Raw genomic sequence first — 5830 nt, 5'->3', positions numbered from 1 at the left:
TTAAAATAAGACAAATGGTAAAGAAGACATTTCCTTTCCTCTCTTACAAACCTGTGGATCCTGGTCTGTTAACATAGAGTAAAATGTTCTTTCTCCTGACTGATGGACAAGGAATGAAACCACACCCAGTGTTACATGGCATCTGTGGTTTCCACAAGGCCTGTGGGGGCATTAATTGAAAATCAGATTTGTCATAGGCAGTTCTTATTCCTGTGGATTTCTAATGAGATAACTATATCACAAAAATAAAAATAAAACATTTTAAAAGCTAGAATGCGAGGGGCAGATCATATTTTGGCCGTCTCTGTTTTTTGTGCGTATTTTTTTTATTTCGTGTTTGCTTTATTCTGAAGTTAGGTGTTCTCTTATGAATGAGATTTGTATGGGTTGTTGAGCACCTTAAACACTGACCAATTCAAGTACATCTTCATCACTGTATATCATTGTGAATACTCCTGTGCCTCCTTTTTTTGTTTTCCATGGTTTTTCTGTGATTCAGGAAATTTATTGTGTCATATTATGAAAAAAACACAGCAAATTCTTCGAGAGACAAAACTGTTACTAACATCTGTAAAATGTTATCTTAATTTCATAGCACCCAATTCATAACCAAGAAAAAACAATTAACAGTCTGTAAAATCAGATTATAACCCTGTTAACGCAATGATGATTACAGCAGTAATTTGGTGCAAATTTTTGGCAATCGGTCCATTTTTACCGATCTAAAAAATCAGCTAAAAAACAGCCAAAAGGTATATAAGAAAAATTGCATTTTTACACCGACAATATTCACATAAATAATTAATGCAAAAAAATGCATAAAATCATGTTAAATGTGAGTATTAAACATTTTTACATAATGGTTTGAAGTGAGTACTTAGCACCAGTGCCACTCAGTCCATTTTCAGATGTTACCCAGACAGTGCTCACAGATAGATTAAGGACCTGACACAAAAAGGAAATGAGAAAAGTGTTTGAAACCATGCTCTGTTCTCACAATAGATGCACCTATCCACAGCAGTTTTGCCATCCAAAAGAATGGTTGACTCTGGCACTTAAGTACTTACTCCTAAGCTTTTAAATAGCATTTCAAAAAAACGTATGTAATAGTATTAGTTTGTGCTCAACATGATTAGATGGAATAAAACTTGCGGTGCTCACGCTTTGGATATGATGTGCTCCTCAAGCTGTAAGAACATTTCTGTCATTTCTTTCTTGATTTTTTTTTTAAATTTAATGAAATGAATGCTTTATTCATGACAATACTGCCTCCCCCAGCAAAGCCATGGAAAAATTACCTTCCAGAATCATTTACATGTTCGTTTTTTCCTAGAAATGTGCATTTATTTGTCAGGGGGAAAAACTGCAGCATATTATGCTCCCACTTGGTTCTGCAAATAAAATCAAAAGTTACCTTTTCAAGTACACACGGTTGTACAGCCGGGCTTTGAAAACATGTGAGGATAAAGGCCAAGTTATCTATGATGGATGACATTGCATATTACATCACAGTAATGGCTGGAAGTAAGAACTGAATATGCAGATGGTTGAAGTGACACAGATGGTTTCACCCATGGAGCAATCTGAAGCAGCTTTGGTGTAATCCGTTTTGCATAAAGGAGGAAAAAAACAAAACAAAACAAAAAAAAAACGCTGGATATGGCTCATGGTTCTCCCTCTTGCTGATTATGAATGCTCTCTTTGTTCAAAGTGTGGCAACTGTACCTAGCCTTTTTTTTTTTCTTCCTAAGTGGTTTGGGAAGTTCTGATTTTGGTATATGTTATTCCTTTTTTTGATTTTGACCATGGACTATACTGACCATGTAGTCCAAGCCAACTTTTTACAAAAAAATATATATACTAAAAAAGAAATCTATGGAAAATACATTCAAATTGTTCTGTGCAATAAAGGTAATATGCAGATTTTTTTTTTTAATTAACAAAATTTTGTTGATGTTGAATTGTTGAGAATATGGTATGTTGTATTAAACAATCTATGGACTTTTGTAAAAAAAAAAGTGATGCTTTTATCTTGGTTTTAAAGTTTCAATTGTTTTTTCTTATAGAAAAATATATATGTCATAGCTATGTATCGGTAGATTCAGCTCAGATATATGTACTGATGACTTTTCAGGTGCTGAAGCTCCTCATCACTTATGTAAAATTGCCACAATTTCCATTAATTATTTCATTTACAAGCTACCAGATTCTTTTTTTTTTTTTTCATTTTTTAATTTAGCATAATTTTCTAAACTTCTGTTTACCAAGTATATGTGTATCAGTGGCCAAATGAGGAACTTAATGTTTGATTTTTTTCAATTGAATAGCTCATTACATGATGATTCAGACTGAAGGGAAATTTAATATCATATATTTCAGTGCTAATTACTTGTTTACAGGGAAAATTGTAGTCCAATTGTTCATTTGCCTAGCTTCTAAGCATTTATTAACCACCATTAGTAAAGGTTCACTGGCACTGTGTTGCATATTGGAAATATTTTTAATTTACTCTGCACAATTGTAATTTTAAAAGAGACAAAGTCATCAGCTAGGGAACTTCGAAATATAACCAAATACTGGCTGTTTCACTTTGAGTAACACTATTATTCTGTGATATGTCTTAGAAAAACAGTAGCAAATTAGGTTGCCCTTTGACGATTATGGGAAATGACCAAGGATACGACTAGGACAGCCTGGTTTCATAAAATACTTCTGTCCTTCAGTGAGTTTGAATCTCTGTCCCATTCCCTTTTATTCCATATCTTTGCTGCCTTTTAGGACTCCGTGGGGACTTTTGACATTCTTTTTTTCCTCAAGCTGTATCAAAGCATGCTCATTTATCTTCTGACTCAAAAACAGACAGGCAGAATAGAAGAGGAAAGAAGCTATTCTTGAGGCCCAAGAGCTCCAGGGAGTAATGGAGACATCCATTGTTTTCATTCCTCAGATATTAGATCTGTGCTTAAAATTCTAGGTCAGGAACAGGCTGATGGATTCTGACACCATGCGACAAGTTGTCTTTCCTCAACTGAGCATGAAAATATAGACACACCTCTGGGTCTTCCTTGCACTCATCCAAATCCACGCTCTTAACAACATCTGGGAAACACAGCATGTAAGCAAACAAAAGTGGGAATTTGCTGTTGGCTGCACTTCTATCAGAAAGTAGAAGCTTCAGATGCCTAAAATAAAAAGCAAGTCATTTGAGATTTTTATGTTGATGTGGAATCTAAACTCATGGCAGGTCGCTGTCTCTCATATTCATATCAAAGGATGAAAACATCTCTTATTATATGTGTTTCTATATTATACCTATTTCTGAATCTATTTCAGTCACTCTCAGTCAAACCATACACAGTCCTGATTAAAATCGATTCTAAATCCTATATGTGATATTTCATAAAATATTCCAATTCAATAATTAACAAAGTAGACATGGGACAACCACTGTACTTTTAATTTGATTTAAAATGGAAAAAGGTTACATCTTAAAATGTATTTAAATCAAATTAAATTAATAATGAATAAACTGAATAATAATTTTAAGGACGACGTACCCAACAGTGTTACAAATGTTATATTGTAGTAATAAGTCTCTTGAACCCTCTAGTCATTTAAACATATGCTTAAAATATACACAGTTTTTTTACATTGAGTGAAAGTATAGTATGTGAAATAACCAGGCTTAAAATAAAACACTACCATAACTTGAGGCAAAGCTAGCAAAACAGAGTTAAAGCTAGCAAAACAGTAAATAGATCTTCGTTGGTTATCCGTTGGTTAACAGCTTTGACAAATAGCACCATTTTCAAACATATGAATGAATTGAAGAACTGAAATATATTACTTCTTCTGTAGTCATCATCAAAGTGTTCCCTATTAGCTAACTGTCCTGAGAAATGGAGGAACTTTATAGGACCATTCTTTTAGCAAAGAAGTAAAACACTATGAAAAAATGTCACTGCATAAACAACTATATTATTGGCAAATAATATAGGTCCGCGCCTCTAATTAAATCGATTTTAAAAAGCTCAGAAGCAAAGGCCAACATTTTGATTTAGAAAAAAAAAAGTATGAATATATTTCTAAAAGTCTTGAACACTGTGTGACATGGGCAACTCTATATATCTACAGATTAAAAGCATTAATGAAAAATGAAGGTGGTGACTCTGGAAAATAGAAAGTTTTGTATTTTTTCATGCGTTTATTTATTTATTTAATTTATTTCAGTTAACCACGTCATTTTTCATAGATACTAATTTTAGAGAACTGGTAGTGTCTCAGTCTGTTTAACGTACTTTTTTAAAATTAAAGCTGACATCCAGTCTTCATCATTGGGGCTTTCTTTGCTAAGGTGCTAAAGCAGCTATTACGACCTTTTTCACACTGCAGCCTCCTCTAGATTTCACAGCTTGGCCAAGGTTGGTTATCAGGAAAAACGTATCAATGATGATAAATCACAAAGGTATGTTTATTTGCTAATGCTAGCTCTAATTTTTGGAATATGTTCTTTAAATGAAAACATATTTTTAGAGGGTCTACAATTTTACCTTGTAAGGTGCCTTTACTCAGAAGACCTGAATGCTTCAGGAACATATATGATTTTTATATTTAATCCTGTATAATGTACATAGAAAAAAGTGTACGAAGTTGAGAAAGTAGAAACTGCATTTACAAATGAAATGGCACAGGTTCTCAGAATAACCCTTAAGAGGCTCAGGGTCATGTGTAAAACTTGCCTCCAGATGGGGCAAGTTTTACACCAGATGGGGATAGGGATTGACTCTTCGGTCCCTTTCTGCACTCAAGTGTCGAAGACATATGTCCATGGATCTTATTGTTATGGACAGTCTGTGGTGAGCGCAGAAGTCCAATTACAAAACACCACTCGGGCTCATATTCTGTTAAGCCCCTTCATGATCCTCCAGTTTCACTGTCATTGAAATTTTCCAGCAGGATAAAGGAGTCTCCTGCTGGGAGCAAAATTCAGTTTTCCAACCAGTGACTCCAAGAAGGCTCAAAGAAGGTACGCTGAGCTGTCAGTCAATGCACAAGTGCAAACTCCAGAGTGGAAAAGAGTCCAGGCCTTAACCAGGAAATGGTTCAAGAACCCAGGTTTCCCTCAGCTTCATGTGCAGTTTTCTTCCCCATCAGAGCCGTGCTATTCTGTTGAATGATCATAGTTGAATCAGTTGAATCATCATAATAATGATTATTTAATAGGCATCGCCAGCAATCATTTTTTTTTTTGCCAGATAAAGGTTTGTACTTTTAATGTGAACATGAAGTCTATACATAGGTATTTGAAAAGAACCAAGGCCAACCATTTCCTGGCTCTTCTAAGGGAACAAGGTAAGAGTCTCTTGTCTCATTTTAATGGAATTCTGTCAAAGCAGAAATGTCCTTTTTCAGCAATATATGGATTCCAGTATATGTAATATATGGTGACTTTTTTCCTTATAATTTCCAGAATTGTTTTGAAATTAGACATGAAAGCTTTTATAAGTGCAAATACCGAGTGGTAGATAAAATTAGAAAGAGAGTACCACAGAAAGCAGAGAATCTAGCAAAAAACAAAGAGGCAGCTTAAGTCCCATAACATTTTCTCTGAATATCCTCAGTAATTATAAGATGATCATCGTAAAAAGTGTGTTCCAAGTGGAGGCCTGTCTATTTATACTTCTAACAAAATATTAAGAATTTTCATATTTGTTTAATATGCCTTTAGTTGAATAGTGGGTGAGTCTTTGATCCTTCTGAGTTCAGGGGTTTATGTGTGGTGCGGCTCCCATGAGGAGACTTAGCTGTTGCTTTGATGTTTAGTAGAGTT

Source organism: Pundamilia nyererei, unplaced genomic scaffold (genome assembly GCF_000239375.1).
Source record: "Pundamilia nyererei isolate P.nyererei 1_Seehausen unplaced genomic scaffold, PunNye1.0 scaffold00043, whole genome shotgun sequence".
Taxonomy (NCBI): domain Eukaryota; kingdom Metazoa; phylum Chordata; class Actinopteri; order Cichliformes; family Cichlidae; genus Pundamilia; species Pundamilia nyererei.
Note: the sequence above shows the minus strand (reverse complement) of the source record.